At 43.6% G+C, this 21,089-nt stretch overlaps 1 protein-coding gene across 2 annotated transcripts in view; it reads left to right on the top strand.

Annotated features, from left to right (window-relative positions):
* TSPAN18 (tetraspanin 18) overlaps positions 1-21,089 on the top strand; it is a 414,388-nt gene that overhangs the window by 98,726 nt on the left and 294,573 nt on the right. Inside the window, exons 9-11 of one of the 2 annotated variants that reach the window (XM_084850711.1) lie at positions 8,311-8,418; positions 12,305-12,370; positions 15,584-15,695. The exons of the other annotated variant lie outside the window; for it this stretch is intronic. The gene's annotated coding sequence lies outside the window, so the exon portion shown is untranslated. The remainder of the gene's footprint in view (positions 1-8,310; positions 8,419-12,304; positions 12,371-15,583; positions 15,696-21,089) is intronic. 2 annotated transcript variants of the gene reach the window in all.

Below are 21,089 nucleotides of genomic sequence, written 5' to 3'. Positions count from 1 at the left end.
TAGAATAGGGGAGCTAAAATGTGTATTAACGAGTAATCAATCTCCATTAAGTGATCTTGAGTATGTAGTCCTACAGAAGATGTTTAAAGGGAGACAAGCTTGGCCATCTGCCACACAGCACCAGGAATGTGTAGAAGGCAGCCATTCCTGTATCTCAGCAAAAAAAGACAACCACAGAGAAATTGTCATTCCATTTGGCATGCTTTTATACACTTTTGCTGTGCTGCGGTGCTTCCTCTAATACTTTTTCTGTGCTACAGCAAGCTTGCAGACCTTGGCCTTATAAGTACATTTGCTGAGGTCATATGCCTGTAATTCTAGAAGCAGAACAAGAATGACTGAAAGCTGAAGAAATGAGATTTTGCAGTGTGACTAATTAAAAGCAGAAAACAAGAAGTAGTTTAGCATCTTGGAGACCAAGAGTTCGATTCAATGGGTGGTAGCCAATGTTAGTCTAACCGATGTCCCATTTATTTCAGTTAGTCTACTCTAAGTAGGACTGACAATGGATACGACCCTAGCTGTTTTATTGTGTCATGAGCTCTCATAGGCAACAGCCGAGTATGACAGAAACATAAAGCAGGCCAAGGAGGCGGCTGGCATAGATTCAGATCTTGACAGTACACTAAAATCTGTACTCTGAACAGACTCTAAATAGATCTCAGATCCATGCAGGACCACCAAGAGCACCTCATTGAATGATCTCAGTGACCAGGCTGGATTATCAGGGAGGAGGCACACTCTCCAATAGACAGCACCCCTCTGGATCTTGACTGGGGGGTTTAGTCATAAAACCCCTAAGTGACGCAAGAGGTTTTTGGAGAAATGGGAATTTAAGAACTAGATAATCGGGCATGGCATTCAATTTACCACTAAGAAGGTCAATTGTTCTGCGGACGTGTGGTGACATATAAAGACAGGACTGCATATTTGGGGTGGCATTTCCAGCTCTTTGGTTGCAGACAGTGCCCATTTAAGGCTGCAACTCTCTATACTTTTACCTGGGAGTAAGCCCCACTGCAGTCAATGGGACTTACTTCTGAGTAGATGTGTAAAAGATTGTGCTGCACACCACCTAAGTTGTGGTAATGATGCCTCTTGCCCTGCTCTTTCAGTTGTCCATTTATCCATAGTCTTCTCCTAGCTGCTGTGTCCAGAAGAACTCTCATGGTTCCATAAATGTACAGCATCCCATAACCTCACAGCACCACAGGAAATAGTGAAATTACATGGAAGGAGCAGCAGAAACTCGTGAACTCAATGCCTGACTATTTGGGGGTGTGCCTTCTCCCTTATCATCCAGTCTGGTCACTGGATGAGGTGCCCCTGGTGGTTCTGGACCTGAGATCCATTTACAGTCCATTCAGAGTACAGATCTTAGTGTGCTGTCTCCATCTCTGTGGAATTCCTGCCAGATTATGTCAGCCAGCCACTAAGGTTGCTCTGTTTTCTGCTTCTGCTAAAGAAATTTTTATTTGAACAAGCTTTTCTTGAATGACCAGCCAAGGTTTTATTGTATAACTTGGGCACTATCCAATACTGTCGGTCCACTTAGGCTATTGACATACGGCTAGTGTAAGCAGCCTCTAGCACTATGGCAATAGCATAAACTGGTGCGACAAGTTTTCCGGGGAAACCCATTGCGCCACCTAATGCTATCGGCTTAGCGCCATAGGTTGCTTACACTAACAGTATGTCGACAGTGGGCTGGCATGCTGGATGGATACCCTTGACTGTTATTCTTTTGTATTTTGATTCTTTTCTTCCCTACTCTGCACTGTTAGGGAACCTTTCTTCAATACAGAGTGGTTCATAAAGGTTCTAAATAAATAATGAATAAATGGAAAGAACCCCGCTATCATCAAAAGCTGGGTTGGAGTGCATCATTCTTCTTACTGTGTGATACCACTCTGCCCACATGGTTTCTGTTTTGGCCACAGCATGGGATGGAGTCATGGTAGAACATAGGAGTTAGGCCTAATTTTGCCCCCGCAGCAGGCAGGAGAGAAGGGGTGGATAAGAAGTTGCTTGGAAGAATAGTGACTGTAGACTTGCTTGATGCCTTGTAGCATTTAAACGTCTAGACACCATCCACCTCTGGACAAGGACCAGGCAACTCTAACTTTGGCCTCTTCATCTGCCATGCTGACAGACTTTCATTCTCAGAAGGAGGCCAGTCTGTTTCATTCCATTGTGTGCATGTCTCCATTTGTTTAACGTTTTTAAACATGTTAGCATTCACAAAGGCACAAAGGGGTTTCCGGTTTTTCCCAAGTTGAAGTCCTGGCAGGACATTCAGTGGAAGGAAAGATAATGTGGGAGTGAGAGAGACTTTCTTAAATGAGGGCTTCACTGCCTTGAATTTAAACAGCAGAAGAATGGGAGGAAGCAGCCTCTGAGAGACCATAAAAGGTAAATGTCTATTAATAGTTCAGTTTACATGATCCCGAAGCACTGTTGGGAGTAATTACTATAAGCAGAGTTGAATCTTAAAGTCGTTTCATTTTCAGATTTTATCAGTATTGACCAGTCTGTAGAATTCCTCACTCCGCAGTCCTTCTGCCTAAGGCTTTTCCAGGTTTGCTTGCATGGAACATGCATTTGAGGCACCTGTCATGCACATTAGTGCACCATGATGTGCTCTGACACTGCTGGAACATGCTGAAAACTGGCTTCTTGCTTTCCTGGATTTAACCTTGGATTACTGGATTTAACCTTGATGCCCTGTATGGCTTGCAACACAGATGTCTGAAAGGACATCTGGCTCCTACATGAACCTGCCTGATAGTTAAGATCTGCATCTGAGGCCCTTCCCTGGGTGCTTCTGTCATCTAGGGTGGGCAGATGAAAAAGAGGACAGGGCTCGTGCATCTTTAATAGTTGAAATTCCCTCTCCTACACAACTATTTGTGCCCTGTCCTCTTTTTCATCTAGCTACCTTACCACCACCAGAGACTAGGTAAAGGGCCTTTTTGACTATGGTGCACCCTTTATGGGATGCTGTCTCCATGGAGGTACACCTTCTGGGAAAAAATAAATGATTAATGATCTTTAGGCCCTGGGAAAAGACCTTTCTTCATTTACTAATACCTTGTAAAAATCTATAAATCTTAATTCTGATAGTGGTGTTATTGGCTGATGTTACTATTTTTCACTATGCTCTGTTGTACATTTAGCATTGTTTTATATTGTTTAAAGAATGTGTTGATGTTGTTTGCATTTTTTTACTTGAAAGCCATTTGGGCATAAATATGGTTTAAAGAAATAAATGTACCTCCAAAAATTAGTTACAGTGCCTTTGAGCAAAGCCTGCCATGGTTCAAAAGGCAATGTTTGTTTTTTAAAACTATGATTCCATTTTGTAAAATCACATGAGTCCGTTATATAAGGCCTGTTTGTTCCAGACATCCAGAATATCATAGAAACTGATTCTCTCTCAACACGCAAGTATACAGTAGTATTTAAGCAGATTAGAGTGAGCATAGGAAAGCTGCCTTATAGTGATGTTGCAAGCAACAGATATGGGGAGTTTGCAAATGCGCACTCCATGTTCAGTTACTAGAAAGAAGGTTCAGAGCAAACACAGTTGTGATGGTAGCTTGGTGCAAGCAAGTGAATGAGGCCTGTGTTCACTCTGATCCTCAAACTGCCTCCATTATCACTGCCTTCCCCCTTCCTCTGCTCTAGGGAACTTACCTTCAGCAAGGGTAAGCTGAGGCAGTGGTTGTGGGGTAGGAAGATGCACTCTGTGCCAGGGGTGCTGAGAAAGATGCCCTGTCAGCATCACCATCACCGGAGCGTTTTCTCTCGCCAGCAAGAGAAGAGGCTCCAAGAAGGACTGGTGTACCCCCGCCCCCTCTGCTTTCCCCCTGCCTAGCATGTGTGTGTGTGTGTGGGGGGGGGGATTCTGGAGCAGAGGAAGAAGAAGTGGAGCTGCAATGCTCATCAAGGCTCGACCCTTCCAGGGCAAACACTGGGATGCTTGTGTATTTTTACGGCCTTATACCAAGTCAGGCCATTGGTCCATCTGGTTCAGTATCGTCTCTATACTGACTGTCAGCAGCTCTCCAGAGTTTCAGGCAGGAGTCTTTCCCAGCCCTGCCCTGAGATGCTGGGGATTGGGACTGGGACCTTCTGTGTGCAAAGTAGGCGCTCTGCCACTGAGCTATGGGCCTTTCTCCCCCACACGTATATGTGAATGGAGAAAATGGAAAGCATTTGGCACAGCATTCATTGCTACTTGACGCTGCAGAGGGCAGGATGTCTGCGAGTTTTGTCCTACTTCTTAATCTCCACCTTATATTTTATTAACAGTGGCTTTCTGGATGAAGTGAAATGTGCAGTGACATGCATGTGGAGGAATGCCTCAAATCTGAACAACTCCCACAGTCACAGAGGCCTTTCAATCTCTCTGTATTAGCATAGTTACATATAAAGGCAGGCTATTTCCCATCAACCTATGTAGTAACACACTGTATAATTTAGGAGAAAAGCAACATTACAGAAGATAAACCTCCATGTGAAGATGTGGGGAGGGAGAAGCAAAATGGGAGAGCAAGGAATGCTTTCAACTAGCTGAAGAAATCAGAGAAGCCACAAACCCTTCCTTCTGCTCTCAATCTGAACCAGCTGTGGTGTTGAGAATCGAATTTAGGAATTTTGGCCATGTAAGCAAAATAGTAAAGTGGTACACTCACATGCCACATCTATGCCAGAACTTTGGCAAAGCCTTTTCAATCATCCTGTCAGGCCTTGTGGCTTGTCATACGCCCACAGGCCGTGGCCAGGACTATTTGCACTTTAAAATGGGATTTCTGTGCTGAGGAAAGTTGGATTCTGCCAGTTGCAAGCAAGGATCGATACACAGTGTTGGAGTCACAGCCTTTCCCCACTGAACAGAGCATTCAGACACCTCTCTGGCTTTTGACTCTCACGAGGCATTGCCCCCACACACATTCAAGCCAGAAGGGTGGCACTGCTCTTGAACAAGCATCGTTGGGTACAGCTAAGTCATGTTCTCCCTTACAAGAATGGGAAGCTTCATGCCTGTGTTCTGTATAGTGTTTTTAGCACTTTGCTGGTACTAAATGCTGTTTGTTGTTTTTAACATAGCAGTCAGCAATGGGAGAAAGACATTGGGATACTTCCAGTATAAATGAAAGCTGCTGCTTTTTGCTTTTTGATGCAGCTTCAACAACAACAATGTCCTATACTATCCAAAGAATAGCATCTTTCCTTTGATGCCAGATAAAGGCTAGGTTGTAACATAACCATGGATGTCCACAGGAATCTTTACAGGGTTGAGGGGATCTATACACACACACACACAACTATTGTCAGAGAACAAGTCTACCGCTTCTGGTAGATCTAGTGATGCTTGGACATGCAGTTTACTAAACTGACCTCTGAAAAACTTGTATACCAAATCTCCATTGTTTCTCCATAGGTAGACCTGGTGTCCCGACAATGTCCACTTGCAGCTGAAACCAACCCACAATTCTTTCCTTGGCTCCCTTCACCCCCTCCAGTCCTTAATGAATTGCACTGCTGTTACAATGAACTAAACAGCCCTCCCCCACTGCATTTCCCTAAACAAAACACACTCACCAGGAGACTGGATAACAACATTGGACCACACAGGAGGGTTGTCACATACCTTCCCACACTGGCTGGCATAACCCATGCTCTCAGCCACAGCCCCACTCCCTGCACTACGAGTATAATAATGTTGGACTTCATCTGCATTGGCTGTTGTTGTTTTTTAACGCTTACAAACTCAGGAGAAAAAAAAGCCTACATTTTTTCTTATGAAATAAGACCCAAGTTAGAAAGATGAAGAACCCCCTCCTTTGCTGCTAACGTTCGTGTTAGGGTAGACATGGGGCTGCCCAATAACAGCTGCATTAAAATCCTGGATTTCTGAATTGTCTTTGTATTGAACAGCAACTACACCTCCATCAGGAAAGACCAGCAAAAAAAAAAAAGGGCTTCAAAATGAACTGGAAAGTTCCATCTCCAGAGAACAGGTGCGTCAGCCATGAACAGGTGCGTCAGCCATGGCTGTGACTTCATTCATTGGTTAAAAACACTGAAAGGCAGAAGCTGGCTAGTTTCTCACAAAACAAATGGGCAGAACACTGCCTGCACATTTTGTGTTGTATCTCTCATTCTACAATGCCAGTAAATTATTCTTTTTTAAATGGAAGCAGAGGATTTGGGGATTGTGGTTCATCCATGGGAGGGCAATTCCCCCAGCCCATGGCAAGACCCATGAGCCTAACTTCAACTGAGACAAGATCCTGCCCCTCCCCAGAACACTTCTATATCAGTGATGACCACAAATTTTGACTGGCTACTAAGGCCAGTCAAAATACATGGACCCCTGTTAATAGTTATGTGGGTTCGGGTAACCCACAAAATGCCAGCCATGGTGTTTTACAAATAGAGAGTGAGCCTGCAGACAAGGGGAGTCCTCAAAATGAATGGAGCCCCAGGTTAATGAGAAAGGCAAAATGTTTGCCATCCCTATAAATTAAAGAAATAGTGCAGCATTGTAAATAAGTCCACACATTTATTCATCTTTTATTTACACTTATATCCCACCTTTCCTCCAGGGAGTCCAAGGTGCATACATGATCCTCCTCCTCCATTTTATCCTCTCAGAACCCTGTGAGGTACATTAAGCTGAGACTCAGTGAGTTTCATGGCTGAATGGGGACTAGAACCTGGGTCTCCCAAATCCCAGTCCAACACTCTAACCTAGGGATAGGCAAGCTTTCTTGGCTGTGGGCACATTTAGCAATTTGAGAAACTGACCTGGGCACTACCACAAAATGGCTGCCATGGGAGGCATCGCAAACGGTAAGTCACCTGCTCAAAAGACAATACAAGGCAGAGATGCGGTCTGAGCCCTAACACATTAAACAACTCCTTTGAACCCACATTTTTCAGCACCAACAGAAACCTATTTCACAGCAAGCCCAGCTGCCAATAAGAAAATGGGTTTATTTGTTTGTTTTGTTTTAAGTAGAGCACCTTGGCAGGCACCAAGAAAGTTGTCCGAGGGCACATTGGTGCCTGTGGACACCATGTTGTCTACCCCTGTTCTAACCACTACACCACATTGGCTCTCATATCTAAGATTTTCTTAGTTGCTCACATACTTATACATACCTGTGCTAATAATTTGTAGCCTGTTGACCACCTGAAAAAGTGTGTGTATGTGGGAAACTCTCTCCTAAGAGGCTTGTTTACCTGGATGCAATTCTTACTTGCCAAAGGTGACCAGTCTAGCCTATGACTGAGTCTATGTATTACTTAGACTCAGTCACAGAATGTCCAATTAAATGAATGCCCAAGTTAAAGTAGAGTGAACATGGAGTACTTCTCTGTTCACAGTGATGGATCATCCAGGTAATTATAAATAATTTTCTAAATGATTTAACTGCAGGGGTTTAAAAGAGTTGTCCCCCCTCCCCATACACACTTCACAGTTCGGCCCAGTAAACTGCCAGAGGTAGTCATCACTCAGCAAGCCCTGCCTACCTTTTGGCCTCTTGTAATCATTCTCTTTCAGACAATGTTGTTTCCTTGCCCTTGGCACAGTGCCATCCCATTTTCCAGAAACCATTGCACAGACAAAAAGAGAGACTCGATAATTGGCCAAGTGTTGAATAAGAAGACAAATCAGGAGGTCTATTGTTCCTATTATTGATGACTTTGTTTCAGAGTGATGTGGTAAACACAGCAGAATCAGCCCTAAAATTCTGGAGCAATCAAAACAGTCATTAAGTCCTAGTAAAGTTGAGTGACTCATTCTCTGCTGTAAATATTTGCAGATAATGACTCTATGTTCAGTTCCAGTTTATTCTAAATATAGCCATTACAGAGAGTCGCTGGGGATCTGAGAGCTTTGTCACACTGGGTCCTCCATCAGAAATCACTGTCCACAAATTTATTGCTAAAGGTTCTTCTTCTAAGGTATTGCATCTTTCCTGGGCCTTTATGGTCACCTTGTTAGTATATGACAGGCAATCTGCAGTGCTGGGCCTTGACCCAAGTCCACCATAGCAGTACATACAGTGCCTGAAACTTGGGAATTGTTCTGGCAATCAGAAAAACTCCTGGCTTTAAGAACCCTCACTAACCTTTTGCTCCGATGCAGTAGATTCTATGAAGCTGTGTCAGTGCTCATCTTAATGTACTGGGTGTTGGTCATATTATTGGCTAAATTATAGTGTGTGGGTTTTTTTTCTAGTAACTGAAGAAATCGGCTAAATGCAGGTCCCTCTGATTTATTCTCTCTGGCAGGTGCTCACTTTCAGATATTTGAATAAATACTTGCAATGGCTTTGAGCCTAGGAGGTTCTGGGCTGCACACCTCCAACTCCCTGGAACAGCAGATGGTGACTTTGGCAGGTATACTTTCATACGGAGCCTGTTTGCTTCCCACCTGCACCAGGCTAGCTCATGGGCCTGCTTATTCCTTTACCTTATCTCATCAAATTTGCTTGTAAATGCTTGTAAAAATATTTCAGATTAGGGAACTGAAAAACTGGCAAGGACGAAAGTGTGAATCCTTTTGCCCGTTCCAGAACATAGTTCTGGAAATGTGAGATAGAATTCTGATTCACTCATACTCTTTCAATAATTGGAGAGGTGAACTGTTGTGATATCTCAAGGGATTTATTATTGTTATTATTATCCTTATTCCTAAACTATATTGGGTGTTTTGCAAAAAGGAAAAGAAAAGGTCCCCACCCAAATACCTGGACGTCTAAATACACAATAAACACAGGCTGAGGAGAAAGAGAAAATAGGGGACAACAGAATTTATACCATTCCCTTTAAGGCTGCTGACAGATATGTGCTCAATGGGGGCAAAGGTGTGCATGTGTGAACATGAATGTAAACACAGGATTAAGTAGTCCCACTCTATATGGCAGCTTCTCTAATAGTGGCAGGCGCATGTGGCATAAAACTCTCTTTCAGCTTCAGTTATGCTGACAAGCTAGCAAGGTTGGGCTTTCACTCTGGTCAATATAATCTCCCTCCCCCGCCCCCTGTTTTGAGTTGAGTCTAGGATCTCCCTGAAGTGTGTTGATCATGATTTCATCATGCAGGCATTTGTCTTCCAACTCCTTCCCTTGCACTCCATGTCTTGTTCTCTTTCCTTCCCTTACACACAATTGTGCATGCTCTTTCCCATGCCCAATGTGCTGTCTTTTCTAGCATCATACCTTCATTCAGTGTATCCTCAAAGAGATTTCTTGGGGCAAAACAAAATCCTTGAGATATGTCCATACCTTAAGGAGCTGAGTGCTTTGATCTACCTGCCTTTTTTGCTTGCATATTTTGTTTTTATTTTTAATTGAAGAAATGAGCACTAATCTTTTGTAAACCACTCAGAGAGCTTTGGCAGGATAGTAATGTTAATAATAATAATAATAATATGATGATGATGATGATGATGATTTTTATTTTATTTTGTTACATTTCTATACCTCTCCATAGCCAAAGCTCTCTGGGTACAATTTAAAAAGTTTAAAAGCCATTTACATAAAAGCACACAGACAATATACACAAACAACATATAACTAAAAACAACTTTGAACAGTCAGTCATAACTAAAGGCACATCCAGGACCAATTAAACTCATCATGTACTGCCAAGTACCTGGGAAAGAGAGGTCTTAAACTGGCACTGAAATATAACTATGTTGGCACCAGGCAGATCTCATCTGGGAGCTCGTTCCACAGATGTGGGGCCACCACTGATAAGGCCCTCTCCCTCATTGCTGCCTTCTGAGCTTCCCTTGGAGGAGGCGCTCGGAGGAGGACCTTAGATGCTGAACATAGCATATGTAGGTTCATTTTGGGAGAGACATGCCATCAGGTATTGCAGTTATAAACCATGTAGGGCTTTATAGGTTAAAACCAGCACCTTGAATTGAGCTCAGAAGCATATAGGCAGCCAGTGCAAGCAGCCCAGAGTTGGTCTTATATGTGCTGACCTTCTAGTCCCAGTTATCAATCTGGCCGCTGCATTTTGCACAAGTTGCAGCTTGCGAACCATCTTCAAAGGCAGCCCCATGTGGAGCACATTGCAGTAATCTAACTTGGAGGTTACCTGAGCATAGACAACTGAAGCCAGGTAATCTCTGTCCAGATAGAGGCATAGCTTGGCCACCAACTGAAGTTGATAGAAGGCACTCCGTGCCACTGAGGCTGCCTGAGCCTCAAGTGACAAAGTTTGTTCCAGGAGGACCCCCAAGCTACAGACCTGCTCCTTCAGGGGGAGTGCAACCCCATCCAGAACAGGTTGAACAGTCAGCAGAACCACCCACCAATAGCATCTCAGTCTTGTCTGGATTGAGCTTCAGTTTTTTAGCCCTCATCCTGTTCATTGTCGCAGCCAGGCACTGATTCAGCACATCCACAGCCTCACCTGAAGAAGATGAAAAGGAGAAATGGAGCTGCATGTCATCAGCATACCGATGACAATGCACTCTAAAACTCCGGATGACCTCACTCAATGGTTTCATGTGGATGTTGAACAGCATGGGGGACAAAACTGACCCCCGTGGAACACCATATTGAAGAATCCACAGCGCTGAGCAATGTTCCCCAAGCACCACCTTCTAGAGCCAACCCTCCAAGGAGGTGCAAAACCACTGCAATACAGTACCTCCCACTCTCAACTCAGAAAGCTGTCCCAGAAGGATACCATGGTTGATAGTACTGAAAGCCACTGAGAGATCAAGGAGAATCAACAGGGTCACACTCCCTGTTTTTTTCCCCAACATAGGTCATCATACATGGCAACCAAGGCTGTTTCTGTTTCAAAACCTGGCCTGAACCCCGAATGAAATGGATCCAGATAATGGGTCCCATCCAAGAGTGTCTGGAGCTGGTTGGCAACCACCTGCTCAAGGACCTTGCCCAGGAATGCTGCTCTCTGAGTGGTTTGTGAAAGGTTGGTGCCCATTCCATCAATTAAAAATGAAAACAAAATATGCAAGCAGTTATGATGAACAGTTTCATTGGAAGCATCCAGAGATTCTGCTCTTCTAGATATAAGGGGTGCACAACAGGTGTAGAGCAAACTGAATAAAAAATATGCAGAAATATGGACATCTTTCTGAAAGTTCTGGAACAGATGGCCCAACATAGCCACAGCTGTGCTGCTTTGGAGTGCTGTGTGATAAACCAAGGCCCTGAAATGATACTATAAAAGCCAGAAGCATAATTGCTCCTCTGGTAGTGATCCAAAAATGCCCTTATTATGGTGAGCTCAAATAGCAGCTGATATAAGCATTGCCCCTATGAGGACACTAGAAGGAAGCCATATGCTGAAAAATGAAAAATCTCAGGCTGTTCTAGGATACACATAACAGGTAGTACTACTGAATTATTCCAGAAATTGTCTACAAAGAAAGCATAGGACACTGACAGGTAATTTATTACCTGGAGCAAAAAATGCTTCTTACAAAAAATGGAAAGTGTTTTGTTTTGTTTTAAAAAAACTAACAGTGGAAGAAGAGTGCAGAAAAGATATGGAATATAATGCCCCTGTGAAAATTAATGGCCATTGTCAAGATATGACAGGGCAGCAATAATTCTATGACTTATTTTGTGGATGACTGGATAAAAAAGTCATCTTCTAGTGGAATAGGAATTACTCTTGGGGAAAGATAAACTCACAAATATTATCAAAGCTATAAAGTTGAATGTTAGGTTGAAACACAAATGGTCCTTGTGTTAATTTACAGACAGATATTGTATGTGTATAACTGACTACTTGAAATGTCTGTATCTTTAAAAAAAAGTTAAAAGAAACATCCTCAACCAGGCAGCACTCGCAGGAATTATTTGATCCGCACAATGTGGGTGCTCATGGAAATTTCCCCCGTTTTTCTGGATAAGAGCTACTACCATCTCAGATAATTTATTTTCTTTGCTGCTGGTGCATTGATGTCCTATGTGTGACCAGTGGCTGGTTATACCACAAGTTATCATCTGTGATTGTGTTGGGTTGGCTGTAGATTATTGATTGGATGAATGGAGTATGTAAGTTCTGTATTGAATTTGAATGTTTGAGTTGTGAGTGGGTGTTGAGGGTGTGTGGAAAGTTCTGGTATAGCAAGAATGTATGGCTTAGTAAATACAGGGATCCATGGAGATGGTGCCTCTATCCCAGTGATTTGGGGCAGAAGGAGATATGCCAGGAGGAGGGGGTCGGGACATCAGAATAGAAAGGGTTACAGATGTTTATACACTGTTCCCCTTCTACCTCCCTCCTCTAGCTCTCATGTACCTGGTAGCTCATCCACTGAGCCCTCCTGTCTTGTGGTGCTGCTATTTAACACCAGGTAAGTCTGCACCAAAACCGCACTCATCCATGACCTAATCATGGATGAGAAGGCCAATCTGGCGTGTATTACTGAGACTTGGGTGGATGAGCAGGGTGGGGTTGACCTGACCGAGTTCTGTCCATCTGGGTACTCGATGCAGCACCAACATAGGCTGGAGGGCCAGGGGCGGGGGGAGTCATCGTGGTTTACAGAACTTCCATCTTAACTCACCAGGAAACCACTCCACCTTGGAGCAGGCCTTGAAAGGTTGCACCTGATATTGGGCCACAGAAACAAATTAGGGATGCTGCTGGAGTACCCAGGATGGTGTTTCTGGGTGACTTCAGCTTCCATACTAAGGCTGTCTCTGGGGCTCTGGCTTGGAACTTCATGGCTTCCATGACAACTACGGGGCTGTCTCCATTTGTCATCGGCCCACACAAAGCAGGGCATACCCTTGATTTGGTTTTTGCTCCAAGCTCTGAGATAAGTAATCTGAAAATTGGGGGTGGGTCCAGATAACCCTATTGTCATGGTCAGACCATTTCCTAGTGAGATTTGAACTTACAGCTTTACTTCCCTCATGAGGTGGGTGGGGGACACATTTGGATGGTCCGCTCCAGGAGACTGATGGAATCCAATGGATTGCTAAAAACTCTTGGCGATTTTCCAGTGGAGAAAGCTGGTAATCCAGCCAAGGCCCTAGCCATCAACTTGATTGCGCCTGAGTGCCCTCTCCGGTTCTCTGGAGCCTGCTTTGCTCCCTGGTATACGAGGCTGCTGCAGTCAATGAAACAGACTGGATGTCTGCTAGAGTGCAAATGGCACAAGACTGAGCATGCTCTAATCGTGCCTCTTGTGTGGCGGTGCTGGCAGCAAAGAAGGCTTAATTTGCATCCTCAAGGAGCCGTCCAGTGGAGCTCTTTCAGGTGGTCCAGGGGCTGTTAACACTCTCCCCAACAAATGGGGCCCTAGTCCCCTCAAGGACCCGCTGTGACCTTTTTGCATTGCATTTTGACAACAAAAATGCTCATCTCCATAGTGAACTTGATGCTGTTGCTAGTGCCATTCCAGCTGAGGTGTCTCACGCCACCATCTGCCTGATTCTGTGGGATCAGTTTCAGTTGTTGCAGCCTGATGACTTCAGCAATGCGACTGACCTTGCCCCTCCTAGCTAATAAAAGCTAGCCGAGGGGTTAGGACTGGGTGGGTCCAGGGTGTACTGAATGCTTTTGTATGGGAAGGGGTGGTTCCTGCTGTCCTTAAGGAGGCAGCAGTGTGACCACTCCTGAAGAAACCCACTCTGCTCCCAATGGTATTTAACAACTACCGCCCAGTTGCAAATACCTCTTTCTTAGGGAAGGTATTGGAGATGGTCATGACGGAACAATTGCAGGAACTCTTGGAGGATACTGATTATCTAGACCCATTCCAGTCTGGGTTTTGACCTGATTACAGGAGTGAATCAGCCTTGGTCACCCTGATGGATGACCTTTATCGAGAGAGGGACAGGAAAAGTGCAACCCTGCTAATTCTGCTCCATCTCTCATTGGCTTTTGATACCATCCACCATTGTATCTTCCTGGACTGGCTCCATGGGATGGGCATTGGAGGCATTGTGTTACAGTGGATCTGTTCTTATCTGCAGGGTCAACTTCAGAGAGTAAAATTGGGTGACAATTCCTTGGCCCCTTGGCAATTGAGCTATGGGGTTCCTCAGGGTACTATCCTGTCCCCAATGTTATTTAACATCTATATAAAGCACTGGTCATAAGGGGTCTTGGAGGCAAGTGCCATCAGTACACTGATGATACACAGCTCTATCTCCCTGTGTCATCTGAATCAGGAGGCAGCTGTGCAAGTCCTGGATCAGTGCCTGAACAAAGTAATGGGCTGGATGAGGACCAATAAACTGAAACTGAATCCTAGTAAGACAGAAGCCCTGTGGGTGAGTGGTTCCTGGGTCCGGGAGATAGGCTTATTGCCTGTTCTGGGCGGGGTTGCACTCACTCTGAAAGATCGGGTTTGTAGCTGGGGGTACTCCTAGATCCATCATTGTTGCTGGAGGTCCAAGGTCCAGCTCGGAGTGCCTTTTACCACCTTTGGCTGGTTCACCAGCTACAGCTTCTCCTGGACAGGGATAGCTTGGCCACAGTGGTCCAGGTGCACTAGTAACCTCAAGACTGGATTATTGCACTGCACTCTATGTGGAGCTGCCCTTACGGCTGCTCCAGAAGCTGGAGTTAGTGCAGAACGCAGCAGCTCGGCTGTTATCTGGAGCTGCCCCTTTTCAGCATGCAACTCCTTTGCTGAGGGAAATGCACTGGCTGGCTGGCTGCCTATTTGCTGCCATGCCAGGTTTAAGGTTTCGATACGAATGTACAAAGCCCTAAATAACTTGGACCAGGATACCTGAGAGAGCACCTTCTCCCTTACCAACCTACCCAATCACTGAGGTCATCAGAGGGCATGCTCCTGGTGGTTCCACATGGACCGATGGCCTGACTGGAGTCCACCTGGAGACGAGCCTTCAGTGTGGTGACTCCCTTTCTATGGAACTCCCTGCCTCTGGAAGACAGGCAGACACCAACACTGGGTTGTTTTCAGTGCCTCCTGAAGACAGCATTTTTCCAGGTTCACCAGCCTCAGTTTCATTGGCACTCTGTTTTTTAAAGAATAATCTTAATATCATGTTTCTTCTTTTTATCTTTCAGCATTTTATCTCTTGTTGTTCACTGCTCCAGAATCTGTTTAGATGTGGAGCAGTATGCAAATGTTGTAAATAAATAAATAAATAAATCTCCATAAACCTTCTGTGTTTGCACCAGATTCTGAAGAATCTTTGATGTATTTGATATGATAGCAATTCTAGTTGCAGTTCAATCCATCTACATTTGCCATGTACCCAGTTTTTTAATTTTCTTTTGAATTAATGGAAATTCTTTCATTCTACCAGGCTATCATTTAATCTGTTTTAGTTAAGTTCCATTACTCCAACTACTTCATGTTCATTGTGTAAGGAGCTTCTGTCTCTGCATTCAGTTCTTAAAAGCTGGACTTGCCATGAAATGTGGCAGTGTATCCCCACACCCTGAGGGCAGAGTCCTCCTCGCATGGCTGAAACAGACAACTTGTTGTGATCTTCAGGCCTCTGGATGTGGGGTGTAGGCGAGGAAGTTTCAGAAGGAGCGATAGGATAAACAACACTTTTTTCTCCCCCTTCCCCACCAGGGCCCAATCTACACGGCTGATTTAGTGCAGAGCAAGAGCACATCGGGGTTGCTCACAACAGATGATGTTGACACCAATCCGCAGCAACCCCGCAGCTTCCATCTGGAAAAAGGTGCATTTTCAGAAAGTCCTTTTAGCACATCTTTTCCCCTTAAATGCAGCTCCTGCACAGTTCTGCTGCAGTGTGCCCTGTTTCCCTGCATTAAATCCTGGGCATGCTGCTGTGACCTGGCAGTGACATGGCCAAGGGGTGAGGTTACTTTTTACTGTGCCACAGTAGCACATCCATTCTCTCTTTTTCTTCATCCTCCATTTTGCTTTGAGGGAGGCGGGGATTGTTTTTAACTGACACAGACATTCCATACCTCAACTATTCTTAGCTATAACCTTGATTAGTAGACTCACACACGTCCTATTCAGGCATTCCCCTCACATAATTAACAATTGGAGGATAAGAACAAGGACGTACCTGTTGGTCCTGACTCCGCCATCATGCCTCGGCTCCCCAAGCACACAGTGGAGGGACACATCTGTAGAGGGAAACCTGCGCTCCGTGCATAGGCTCCCACAATGATGTAGCACCCTGATCACATCGGGCTAGGGTGACCACTTGTGAATCATCAAAAAAGGGGAAATGCATCTCCAAAAAAAGGGGCATGGGTTTGCATAAAATTTGCATGTGCTAATTTATATGTATAGATGCACATTTAGAAATAGTTATTTAAATAGAGATACAGTACATTTCACAGTAGTGTGGAAGACTCTGAACAGGTGATGTGTGTGCCTTGCTCACTCTGTTATCCAAGTGCTGTTGATGGGCAAATTCAAGGCCCAGCTGTTCCTTCTGATGGTTCCTTATTCTTATACCAGACTTGGACCAGACAACCCTTCAAACAGAGGATGCCTTCAGAATAGAGGTCACTCCTCTGGCAGCCCTTCAAACAAAAGACTGTCCTTTAAACACGCACAGCAAACTGTCTGGAGTTTAACTATTATTGCCAAGCAAACTTTTGTTTGCTTGAATATTTTTGTATCTTAGGGACCAGGACTTAAGGGATGCCTTCTTTCATATGAACCTGTCCATTTATTTTCATTTTTATTATTTTGTTTCTCTTGCAAGGAGCCCAGGGTAGCTTACATAGTTCTCCTGCTCTCCATTTTATCCTCACAACAACCCTGAGAGTCAGTGACTGGCCCAAAGTCGCTAGTGGGGACTAGAACCTAGATCTCCTGAGTCTCAGTCCAAAACTCTAACCATGATACCACACTGGCTCTCTACTTCATGCACTCTGTTCAAAAACTGAAGCCCTGTTTTCTGTCTCCTGCCATCTGAAGTACAACCAGTGGGAAGGAACATGAGACCAGGCTGTTGTGAATGTTGCAGTTACGCTTGGAATGTTCTCCCTAAAGAGGCCTGTCTGTCTGCTTCACTGCTTGCTTTTCAGATGTAGCTCTTTAGGCAGGCTTTTGCCGTGGGGTAGCTGAACGTCTGTTTTATTTATTTGATCTGTGCCCTGTTTTTAGCTGTTCTACTTGGCTGTGTGTTGAATTGCTTTAATTGTTTTACTTGGACAGGATTTATTATTTGAAAATGTTAGCTGCCATGAGAGCTGTTCAAAGGAAAAGTGGGATTTAAATGTTTTTAATTAATAAATAAACAAACTTGCTGTCTAAACTCTACAAAAGCTATTATGTGTGACCATCTGCTGTAGAGGGAATGCTGAGTTATCTTTCTGTTATTAAGAGAGAAATCCTATGCCCCCCCACCCCCAGCACCATGACCTTGGAGCCGGGAATATATGCTTTCTGCCCCTGCCCCCTCACAGCTGGTGTGACCTCACAGAGGGGACAAAGGAGGCATTCCCATGGATGGGGAGGGGATTGGAGAGGCCAGGATCTGTGGTATCCTGAGGCCTCCCCAACCTCCTTCCCTCCCCCTCCAATGTGCTTCAGCTAGATGGGCAAAAAAGCCAATTTAGTTAAAATGCAGAGCGGGAAGAGCAGCAGAGGTGACAATTGCCTCCTCCACTCCTCCCACTCTGCACTTGATGCTCATAAGTCTCCGAGTTTGGAGGCTTATAAACATTGGGCGCAGAAGTAATAGGATTGTGTCCTAAGATAACTGCTTTTCTCTTGCTGCCAATAAAGTTGTGTGTAATGCATTACCTGTAAAATTTATGATGGTCACCCAATGCCTAATTCTGCACACAGTATAATTCTACAGGTGTGTCCTTGCTCCTGGAGATTCTTCTTCTTCTTCTTCGAAGATGTTTGTATTAGTTTTTCAATAACAATATACCTATGACTGCATTTTTAATGATTGGATAAGGTTTTTGGATTGGGGAAATTTCTGAATTATGAATAGCTTACTAAATTAAAATAGAATAAAATAAGTTATGCATCCCGTATGTTAGTGCTGATTAGAGTTTCTGTTAGAAAAGACTTCCTTACATTGTGCTATTTAAAACTATTGGACTATATGCTTTCCTACAGGGCTGTATAGATTTCCCTGTATTATATGATAAGGGGAAAATGGGCTTGAAAATGAAAATATAATAAAAATGTTGTTGGGTCAGAGTTTTGCATTAAAAGCACAACTGCAAAATGGTTACTTATTTCCATGGTGAAAAATTAAACTTCTTGCCTACGGTGCTTTCAGTGAAATACCATAATGTATCTATCTATGTATAATTAGAGAAGGGGCAGGCAACCTGGTGCCTTCCAGTTGTTTTAGACTACAACTCCCATAAGCCCCATCCAGAATGGCCAATGGTCAAGGATTATGGGAATTGTAGACCACAACATCTCAAGGTGCCAGGTTGCCTACCCCTGCCCCTGGTTTACCCTTTTTTATTTGGAGGATTAAAAAGGGTAAATTAAGCTGTGATCCATCAGTTGCTGTCTTTGGCCTGCTACAATAGCAACTAATAATTTTGTTATTGCATTTTTATTTTTTATTTTTTTATACACCACCTTTCAGGATTGCCCTCTCAAGATGGCTTGCAACGTATTAAACCAATCTATAACAACATACTGTATTACAAACCATCTTATATATATATAATTCAAAGTCGGGAATTAGTTGGTCATCCCTTTTTGATTGCCTTCCTGTTGACCGATTCTCATGAAACCCACTTCATTGGAAAGCTCTTGACACACAGATTCCATGAATAACAACGGTTTCACTATAATTCTAAGTCGGGAGTTGATGTCCATAAAGCTTTTTTTTTCTTTTTAAGAATTAGGCTATCTTCTATGATAATGTACTATAAAGTTTTATTTTTAACATCAAAAAATGTCAAGTGTAATTAAACAAACATGCAGATGGCTGGATGTGCCTGATCTTGGAAGCTAAGCAAGATTAGCCCTGGTTAGTACTTGGATGGGAGACCGCCAGGGAATCACGAATCAGGCTTCTTGCATTGAGCAGGGGGTTGGACTCGGTGGTCTTGTAGGCCACTTCCAACCTTATGATTCTATGGTTCTGTGACAATTAATTGCAAATTGGAGAAAAATGAAATATGAATACAAAAAAAGTCTCTGTATACCTTTATAAACACAGGTGCAGGCCAAAGTACAATTATATGCCAGTAACATAACAGCCTGTAAACAAACCATGAAGGGATTAAACTACAGTTAAAAGTAATCCAGTCAGAGTTTAATTATTGCTCAGAAAGGAAATCTCTAGCTGTTAAATTTAACAAAATAACGTTTTTAAATCTCTGTATAGCTTTCGTTATGTTAAACCTTTCATTAGATTTGATTTTTCTCTGCGAACTGTGTTCGCGGAGAACCAACATGTTAAATCATAAACTAAAATTTCTAAAAGATATTATTGCATCTTCAGAGAAAAACCGCACCAGCAGAGTAAAACCATATAAAAATATATCAATAGCAAAAATAATACACTTTAAAAGAACTAATTAGCATTAGCAGTTACAATTAATAGCAATTAAACACCAAACATAAAAGTCAAAAGCAGCTTAGGATAAATAAACACTTGCATATGGAATTAAGGATGGGAGGGTGGGGGAGGCATTAGACTCAGGTTATCCGTACATATGCATCCCAAAAATCGTGGAAGGAGGGTGTCACCACCTTGCCTACTCCCCAGCGCAACCTTCCCTCCCAATACAGTAAAGCTCAGATGCTTCATAAGGCAATACAGGCCCACAACAATGTGTGGCATCTTTGCTGGTCCCAGCTACACCATCCTCCCCACCTAGATTTGAGCTTGAAAGACCAAAGAAAAGTGTGCGTGTACAGAAGGTAAGTTGTAAGCAAGCACAATTTGTGACATTGCAGAACATCATCACTGATTGCAGGGCACGTCTTGTTAAGGCATCAACCTTAGCTTCCCATTTCCTGGCTTTTTGGAGTTTGAGCCAACATGAGATAGCCTTAACTGTAAACTGGCAGGTTTTTTTTATATAATTAAATATAAGAATGGAATACATGTGTACATGAGAATGACTCATAGCAACATCGGCAACTCATATTATATGTATTTGTCCCAAAGTTCCCCTGCTTAAGTGCCTTACTGTGAGCGATGTAGTAGGTGAGTTTGGTTATTAATAAATATCTGAGACTAGAATGGCAACAATGAGTCCGGCTACCGTTCTGTTCGCTAATGTTGCAGTGAGGACTGCTCTGAAGTGATTGGGGAAATACGTGAAGTGGTCCATTCAAGCCTGATTACGGCTATTCTTGATTTCTCTTGTCAAGGAAGCACACTGCCCTCGCTGGGTATTATTAACCACTTGAAGCTCTTTCTTTGCTGTAATGGGGAAAGAAAAATACAAAACTAAGCAGCCTTTTCTTCCAAGTGAAGTGGAAAAAACCAGAGACCAGAGACAGAACATGTCAGTTAAGAAGAGCCGAATATGAAAGTAATGGCTCCACCTCTTCAACTAGTGTGTTTTGTCCTTGATGGCTTCACTTGGATCTCTTGCATTGCAAAAAATGCTTTATGTGACAACTACAAGTAGCTTTATTTTAAATTCCCTTCAAGAGAAGTGTCATTTAACTGCCAGACCAAACCAAGCACAGGCTGTTATTCAGCTTTATCTTTGGCATTAGGAGGGAAACCCATGTTCTGCATGAGCAGTTTGCCTGTTATGAACCAGTAGAATTTCATGTGAGAGCGCTACAGGACTTACCTGTAAGTAAAGTATTGTTACACTCCTGCACCCCAGTCCTGAGAGGGGTGAACTTGCAGGGGTTTCAGCACTTACTCAGACTTCAGTTTCCTAGAAGGAGGGCACGGAGACCTGTGGTGTCTTCTATAAAAAGTTTATTTACACTGTCTTCAGAATGAAGGCCTACAACCACAGAACTCCAAGCAAACCTTGCTTCCTGTCCACTGCCCAGCAGATCTTCACCTGCAAGACAAAAGCCGATCTCCCTTTGCCTAAGATTCAGGCTTCCCCCAGATTCATTTCCCCCTACCCCCTCAGGCCCTGGAGAACAAAAGTTACCAGTTCAAGAGTCGGAGTTGTTGCGGGGA

Source organism: Heloderma suspectum, chromosome 1 (assembly GCF_057233095.1).
Source record: "Heloderma suspectum isolate Gila_16-S chromosome 1, 16-S_ref, whole genome shotgun sequence".
Classification (NCBI taxonomy): domain Eukaryota; kingdom Metazoa; phylum Chordata; class Lepidosauria; order Squamata; family Helodermatidae; genus Heloderma; species Heloderma suspectum.
Note: the sequence above shows the minus strand (reverse complement) of the source record. Positions and strands in the feature narration are given on the sequence as shown.